This window comes from Apus apus, chromosome 5 (genome assembly GCF_020740795.1).
Source record: "Apus apus isolate bApuApu2 chromosome 5, bApuApu2.pri.cur, whole genome shotgun sequence".
NCBI lineage: Eukaryota > Metazoa > Chordata > Aves > Apodiformes > Apodidae > Apus > Apus apus.
The window spans coordinates 31,300,404-31,309,442 of record NC_067286.1 but is presented as its reverse complement, the minus strand read 5'-3'; positions in this window follow the sequence as shown (position 1 = coordinate 31,309,442).

Here is a 9,039-nt window from a genome sequence, read left to right as displayed (position 1 = left end):
TCGTTTGCAGAGAGAAATTGGGAAGGGGGCGAGGGGGCAGCTGTGGTCCTTTCAGCGACTTTTCTGTAATCTTGTGCATTAGTTGTGTGTGTAACGCTCAGAGGTCAGGGACCCGGACATTAAAAGCAGCTGAAAATGAGAATTTTTCCTTTCCCTCCCTCCCCCCTTTAAATTTCAGCTAGTCCCAAGCTGTTTGCTCTGTTCCATTTTTGGTAAGGAAAAATATTTAGAATAGCTGAATTTTGATGAAATGTAAAATCTGATTCCTTCTGTCCCCTGGCCTTTGTGCTAGGATTTTAAAAATTGCCTCTAGGATGCTGAGGAGCAGGGATGCTGGGAGTCTGGCCCATCCCTCTCATCTTGACTTGGGAGTGTTAGGCTGGGACTTCCTAGAGAAGTTGCTGGTTCAAAGCTACTGGGAAGTACAAATTTGTTAAGATTCTTAATTACATAGCAGAAGCAGTACAGGTCTGTCAGATGAAAGATTTAGGATTGTTTTCTGACATCATGTGTGTGATGTTTCCCTCTTAGTTCTGAGGAAAAATCAGTCCCTGCAGGAGCTGATTTTTTTTGCGTGTGAGGTGGTTACAGCTCAGTAACTGCCAGGGCTGTGTCCACTGGGGATTTGCAAGAACAAAACTGGTTTCCAGGAATGCAAATGCATTAGTATATGTATGGCATCAGATAGAGATGGGCCTGGATACTGTTTGTTGGTAAATAGGAAGTCCTGAAAAGAAAAATTACCATGAAATTGTCAGGAAACAGAAAAGGAAGATTTGCTGACATGGGGTCATTAATGCCGGTGGTTAATCCCCTTCCAGCCAGCACTGAGGAAAGCCCTGAATGAAGTCTGTAAGACATTCAGATGTCCATGGCACATCCTGAAAGTTCTTCCTGAATCCCATCGCCTAGTCCCAGTGAGAAGATACAACCTTTTCCATGCAGGGTTGTCAGTTTTTCTGTGTGGTGCCAAAAGCTTGCTTCTCTTTATCAATTAAGGTTGTTCACTGAATTTGAAAGTAGGTATTCCCTGAGGAGCTTTGTGCATATGCCTGCAAATTTCATATTTCTATATTGAGGCTCCCACTGAAGAACATAGGTGGCTCCCTGTTTGTAGAACAGGAGACAGATGCAGAAAGGTGGCATTTCCTAGGCAGCTGTCAAATTGAAACAAAAAAAGTTAAATCTAAGTAGTTTTATTTAACTAGTAGCTTCCTAAACAAAAGTCATCTGAAGTGTTACTGGCAGCTTATTAAACGTCTGTAAAACATTTTGAGATCCTCTGATCACAGGCATATTGAAGAAGGGAGTAGTACAGTCTGGTGGGAGGGGAATGGAGGGGCAATGAGGTGCTGAGGGAGTACTGCTTTGTGAGGCCCTGGCTGTTCCCAATTCGCTGCAAGGTGATGGCGGAGGCAGAAAATGAGCTGCTTCCTTGGGAGAGTCCAGACCTTGGCAGTCTTGTGGCAAGAGCCCATAGCAATTTACGGAAGTGGTCAAGGGGGCTAAAACAAGAGTTGTGAACAGGTTATTGACACGTGGGTTGAGAGTAACCTAGATTTCTGCATACATATGGAAACGACACCTGGTAAGGGGGATTGCTTTTTTGCTGACAATGTCATAATGAGTTGTGGTGCTGAGTAGTGAAAAGCAAAGTTAACCTTGAAGGGAGATGCAGGTTCCTGACTTTGAGTGAAAGACAGGAAGAGGTGATGTTTTTTTTTTTTAATAAGGTGGTGGACTTGGCAGCATTTGGAGTCTAATGTGTTTTTTTTTTTCCCAATCTATACTTTAATTCAGCATCTTAGAGAATTCTTAAGGAATAATGATGTAGGTATTCCCTTGGCTGTGTAATTTGTGGATCTATTTATTTCCACACATGAAGAGCTCTGGAGAGGAGGAGTTGTCTTGCAGTGCCCTAAATGGGTTTGTAATACCTGTTAATTTGGTTAAGACAGTGACTGTACTCAGCTCCCATGTTTCAGGGCTGCCAGCAGTCTCTGCACTGTTTCCTCTCATGGTGTACTTAGTCAGATGAATTTAGTTTTTGCATTCCTCTGAAGCACTAGGAATGAGCCAGCACTGGGAACTGAGCATGTCAGGAAGAAAGAGATCTGGGGGGTGAAGGGAAGAGGAGACTTCACTCTTCCCAAGGGAAAAAAAAATGTATCTTCTTGCTGTCATTACATGCTTTGATGGCAAGTCTTGTTTGTATCCTCAGAATCCTATGTAGCACAGAATCTGGGGCCAGATTTTGAAGGTTTTTTTTCTTTCCTTTGCAGCATGGGATTGGTAACTATGGGTCATCTGTGTGAGACTCGTTTGAATAGTTCTTTGCCAGTTTTGGAGTTGCCACGCGGGCTGTGGCATGATTTCTTGTGCTCTTTCTTCATGGTATGTAAATCTAATCTTATACTAAAGGACTTCTGCCCTTATCCAAGTTACTGTGCTCTGTTGCAAGAAACTGCATGAAATTTTAATAAACTGTGTTATGCATAAGATTTCACTAGATTTTAGGTAAAGAGTTCTTTCTGTTCTTAAACCTTCTGACAGCAGGAAACACGTTTTTCCTCATGGAAGATGGAGGGAAAGCATCCTAAAAAAGAGAAATCCAATATATTGAGAAGGCTTAAAGGGTAGTGACATGAAGAAAATCTGCTTCTTCTGACAATGAAATAATGGAAGTAATGGGAAATACTATTTCTGCCAATTGTACCTTAGGATTCTTTGTTTCTGGATTGCTTTTAATAAGTGCCATGTTTAAGAAAATGCAATCAAGTTGTTGTGTTATTTTGTTTTGTTTCTTTTTTCATTCTCAGGCAGCCTGCTATTAGATGTTAAGAGAGGTAACAAGATGACTAATTGAGGGCAGCAGTGCTTCATTCCTTAGGGCTGATTACTCTGTAGAAAATGGGTGAATTACGTAGAGAAACTACTCGCCAGCATAAGGCAGGAAAAACCTCTGTTCCCACTCCTCACCTTTTGTGGGAAGCACTGCCCACCTCCATAGGCAGTTGCAATACCTTGGTAAGGTTTCAGGTGCCTGGGTCATGTACTGCAGATTGGGAAATCGTACCTGAGCAAACACACAGCAATCACTTCTGTCCTATGTTTTACTGTATAGCTGCAAATGCAGCAGTGTCCAACTAAGGTGTTCCTGGTTTGGGTCTGGAGTGAAAGACATGAAGTTGAACAGTACAAGTGGGAATTCTCTTTCAAAATAAAATCTGCCTGTTGTGAAAGGTGAAGTATGGTATTTTTCCTTACTTCTGAAGGAAGATCAGTCATCTAGGTAGGTAATGTTTTCCTACATAAGAGGTATTGTCTACTTGTGGCTTGCTTGGTATGGGTTTGTAAATGATGCCCTTTTATTTCTCAGATCTGCTTCCTGTATATATGTTAGTATTCTCTGGTGACTTTATTGCCTGACTGTGTTGTTTGCTCTTAGCTCTGCAGGCTCAGTACAGACTTTGTGGGGAGCAGAGGGCTGTTTGACTTGTAAGTCAGAAATAAACTGCTCAGCTTTTCACATTTTTCTGATGGTATGTGAGAGAGGAGTATCCAGATGGTTTCTGAGCTCCTAGGTAAGGTGGTTGTGCAGGCAACTAGAAACAGTCCTGAAGGAAGGCCAGTCTGGGCAAAGGCTTTGGCTCCGCAGAAGCAGATTATGAACATCTGTGCCAATTGGAAACAATGCGCTCTTTCTGGTTAGTCAGAGCGCTACATTCCTGGTTGTAAATGATACAGCCAGTTATGCCTGGTGTGAGCCAGAGCCTATGTACCAAAAAAAGTCCATCTGAGACAAGTGTAAAAGACATGTATTGGCAGGTGTGTGCTGCTCTTTAGCACGTCCATAGAGGCTAAGTAAAAGCCAGACTGCTTTAGAGATTTTGTAGGCATATCTGAATGAGAATACCTGCTACTAGTTCAGAAGTGTCTTAGTCTTTGTACAGAAGAGACGAGTGTTTATGTTACCCTTTCTTTTGTTCTGGATTTTTACTAGTTTCAGTGCACAGGAGTTCACCATAACCTTACTTGAAAACTTCCCCATCCTCACAGGATTCTGTCAAAGCTGGATTAGATGATGGAGGGAATCTTCCCTACCATAAATGCTTGTTGTCTTGCTTTCTTTGCATAAGATGCAAGCATTAGCAGTCATTAGGTAAGTCTTGATAGCCTAGGGTGCTGAAGCTGCTGTTTGACTCCTTCCTTGCTGGATCTTTGCTCTGGGGTGCATGGAGAAGGACTCTGGACTTCTGCAAAGCACCTTTATGTCTCATTCTCCTTGACTGCTGAGAGCATGAAGGAGACAATGAAGTATTTCTGCTCGGGTAGCTGTGGCATAGTGCTGCGTGTACTAAGTTCCTTCTGGGGAGGGGGAGTTTTTTGTGTTTTTTCACCCTGAAGACAGTCAAACTCATTCAGCTCCACTAGCCTAATCTGGGCTGAGGAATCTTGGCTGGGGAGTTTCTGTATAGAGCTATAGGTAGTGGTTTCTTGCTGCTTGATGCAGAGAGTGCCTGATGATAGTGGTGAACTTGGCTGTCTCCTCTCCTGCTAACTAACCTCGCAAAGTCAGGCTTGCTCAATCCGTGGGGTGCTCTTTGGCCCCACGTATTTTCTTTGTGTTTGGTGTCAGTAGAGGTATATGGTAAGGATGCTTCCAGTAAGTTCTAGATGAAGAGTTATTTCTTTTTGTGATTTCTGTTGTTTTCAAGATGCATATTTTGTTTCCCCTAGTGGCATGATAGATGCCATGTGATTTGGTTTATTTTGATCCAGGCAGATCTTGCAATTAAGCTTTTAATTGGAAGTGGACTTGCACAAGAGCCTCAGGATGTAGGGCACAGTTTGTAAAAATGCTTGAATGTTTACTTGGAAGAGAGGAGCCACTGTGAAGGTAATGTGATGATTCCTTAGCACTATAGAGCTTGACTGTTACTGCTTTTGGTTTTCCTTTGCTGCTTAATACTTGACCATGGAGATGAGATACCAAGCTTTCAAAATATCACCTTCAGTCACTTGAGCTGACAGATGCTAGTATGTATCAGGAGCACCCCGGGCAGCTGAGCCATTTCCATTTTGTGCATTGGAAGACTCAGGTGCATTTATAAAGTATACAGTTTATTGTATTATATTGGCATATAACTTGTGGATGTTCTAAAAGTCAACTGCTAGAATTCAAGTCGTCCTGTTAGATAATTATAACCTTTTGGAAACAGTGCCTCAGTTGGTGCTTGGATTATGAGGTATTACTGCCCACTATAAAGGAAAATAAATGCTTATTTATCTCATAGATTAGCTAGAGTGTAATTAGTTTTTCAAAGATCAGATCAATAACTAGAGCATGTTGATTTCTAAAAAGGTCATATATTTGCATGTTCTGATTCACCTCTGATTTTCATGGTTTGATCTCCAAGAGCTGCAATAGTGCTTAGTGCTCTGATTTTAAGTTGAGTTATGCTACCTTGTATGTGGGGTGAGTAGGGGTTGCTTTTTTGTTTTTACTGTTTTTTATTTGTTGTTGTGTGGGTTTTTTTGTTTTGTTTTTTCTTTTTCCAGCTATGTATCAGACATAGAAGTCAGAAAACTGACACATTCTGATGAGAGAAATGTGGTTTTCTTGGTTTGAGATCCTTGTTTGAGAAACAAGGACTGGACAATGTCATGATGATTAAAATTTGCTATGCTTTGGATCAGGGCTTATCAACATTTGGAGTACTGAAAAGCTGTAAGTGCTAACACCAGCACTTCTACTGCATCTCTCATCTGAGAATCTCTATTCTTAATGAATTTTCAGTGTGTCTCTGTGAAGCTGGTATTATTAGTGTCATTTTGCAGACAAGTAGATAAAATGCTTATATAAGCATATTCAGCAAGCTGGAAAAATGCAGGAATAAAATTCAGGAATATTAATGTTTCAGCCTGTTCTTGAGCTACAGTCTTTATCTTTTGTCAGAGGAGAGACTAAAGGCATTAGTTTTGGTTGATTTTTCTCTCCCCCCCCTTTTTTTTTCCCCCTTGGGTTAAGCAGCATCAAAGTGAGACATTATTATGCAACATATCTAAGTGTGCATGTGATACTTGAAAAAATGGTAATCAGATAAGTTGCTAGGCAACAGCTTCCTGCCTTCAATTACCAAAAAGCCAGTGAGTTTGCTTTCATGATGTAAAGCAAGTGTAGGTGGAGTTTTGCAAGAGTTTCTCCTTTTTACTCACCTCCTGCTTAACCTTCCATATTGTGAGGTCAGGTTTGACCTCAGTGTTAGAGAAAAGTATTCCTGTAATCTGAAATGAACAGAAGAAATGTTAGATGAGCTTTTAAAGATACAGAAGCATGTCTTAGTGTTTATAAGTAAATAACTTTTCCCTCATTTGGCTCTGTGGGTCTTTGGTGGTTCAACAGCTTATGGAAAGTAGTCTGTAGCTCATCCTTGAGACTATGAAAAATAAGAAAATGGATGAGAGATTTATGTTAAAAGGTAGGGATATGTGGAAAGCTGTGAGAAGTCATAAAACACCCACAGTGCTCTGTTGGCCAAAAAATGTTGAAAGCTGTGGTAATGCAGGAAAGCCCGAGTGTAAACCGACCTGGTTCATTGTCATTCTCTTAGCAGAAACAGACTGGAAGGAACATAAGCAGGGATGAGTGAACCTGGAGGAAAAAGTGAGAGTCTAATAATGTAAGACGGATCTAGCAGTATGAGGGAATGGGATTGTGTGCTTGTTTGAAACTCGAGTTTCATTTCATTTTTCTTTTTTTTTAAACAGATTGCAAGACAACAACAAGAAATAAAAACTCTTGGCAGTTATTCTAAACACATTTCTGCTTTTGTTGATAAATTTCCACAGAAGCATTTGGAGATATGTAGTTGTGTGGGGTGTGGGCATCTGCCCAAGCCTCTTCAGCTGTTAGGTGGCAGCCTGGGTTTTAAAAGAACTGTGAAACTCTGGAGGTCTAATGTCCTCCTCAAGACTTTGCCAGCTGTTTTCAGTAGAGATAGGGGACCCACCTGGGAAAGGATGCACCTAGCCTGGGAAATTGCTTGATTTTTCAGGTAACTGCAAGTTGTTGCTATACAGGGTTGTTTTTCCAATTATTTTGTTCTTGTTACTGTTTTTCCAGAAAAGAGGTGTTTCCTTTTCAGGAGGTGGGACTGTGTAGCAGTCCTTGCCTTAGGGATCTCCTGATGTAGCTCCATCCTTTTGAGAAGGAAATTTGTCCAAACCTACCATCTTTTGTGCTCCATCTACCAGTCTGGATTCAGGGATGTACAGATCCCAGCTGGTCTGTGTGCAGGTTCAAAAGCCTTCATCAAAAGACATGTTTCGACTTCAGTTGAAAGTGAAATGTGCATCATTCTCTGTGTAAGTTCTGCCTGAGCGGGGTCAGTTTTTCATGAGACAGATACTTGCTGTTTCCAAATTTGGCACTTACTTCCCAGTAGAATCCCAGATAAGTCACAGAGCAGTGTTGTGATGGGTTTTCTCTGTTGGTAGGACAGTTTATCACCAGCTAGTTGCATGGACCTGAGCTTTCTTTTTTGGAGCACTTTAGAAATAATGAAGTGTAAATACTAAAATAGACAATTGAAGGAACTCACAGGTGACCACTGACTGGTCAGGAACTTGCTTTCCTTTTTGTTTGCTTGTTTTTTGTATTGTCATTTGACAAGCACTACTACTAAATTATGCTAATGTGCGGTCCCCAACCTGCTGACACCAGGAATGTTGGTGTCTGTCAGCAGAATAGGCAGAACATGGGTAAGTGCTGTTTACTTGTTTTGGGAAGTTTGACTCTGGCCTGGTCGTGGATTTTAGATTTTAACTACTTTTGTATTGAATGGTCTCATCACTGTTGTTGTTTTTTTGTCTGGTTTTTCCTCTACTACAAACAGGGAAGGGGGTGAATTGAGCAGGACTGCATTGTCGTAAAATTAAGGTTAGCTTGAAGCCTTTTGTAACATTCATATTTCTGCATTGAAGGAGTTGGGAGTGTTGCAGTGGCTTATTTTGTATGATTTTGTTCCTCATTCTTTTACAAATTACATTATAGACAAATAGATCTGACCATGTAAAAAGCATTCTCTGTGTTCTTATGATTCTGGAGAAACACTTTTAAAAATTTTGTGTGTATCTGATAAATAGTTCAGTAGAAACCCATATCTAACTGTGACAAAATGCATCTAATGAAAATAGATTATGTGTAAATAGCTTTTTAAGGAACATCAATGTTAACACAATTTACACCAGAGCTAGCTAACAATGAAGTCCTTTCCCAGTTTGATGTACAAATACCTAGCTGTTAAAATAGTAACTATTTCTCACTGTAAGAGAGACTGAAGTGGATGCAAGCCTTGGTGCACAGACAGAAGGTGCTAAATGTGTCTCTATAATACCTATATTACAACATTCATTTAATTAGTGGTTTTATGCTATTTGTCACTCCATTAATCTTGGTGGCAAGGTTTTGTTGGGGGAGGATTACTTATTTAATCTGCATTTTTTAATTGGAGTGCTTTTGCAGTTCAGTGTTCTCTAAATAAAAAAAGTGTAGTGTGTTTTTTTTGTTTTGTGTGGTGGGTTTGTTTTTTTTTTAAGTAAAATATTTCTCTTGACTTCCTGTTGGACTTTGGTGTTCAAAACCTCTGAGATGTATTGGGATGATGTGAAGATCCCATTTGTTACACAGCCTGACACATAAATGTTTTTGCTCTAACTTCTTCACATGCAATTAATCCAGAAAAATACTATGTATAGACAAGCCCTTAGAGTGTAAGATCTGTGAAGCTGATACAGCTATGATGTGAGATAGTTTGGGTTGGAGCTGGCACATTGAGGCTTCTGTGAAAATCGGGACATTCTGAATGTCAGCGACTGAAGAGAAGGAGAAGCACAGCCCCAACCCATGGGCTCTGCTTGCTCAGGTTACCCAGCTGAAGCTGCCTGAGCCCAGCATGGAGGTGAAAGACAGCTGGGGTAGGGGAAGAGCAGTGCTGGTGCCCCCAGAAACAGGAGTGGCGGGTGGGTGGCAGTGGC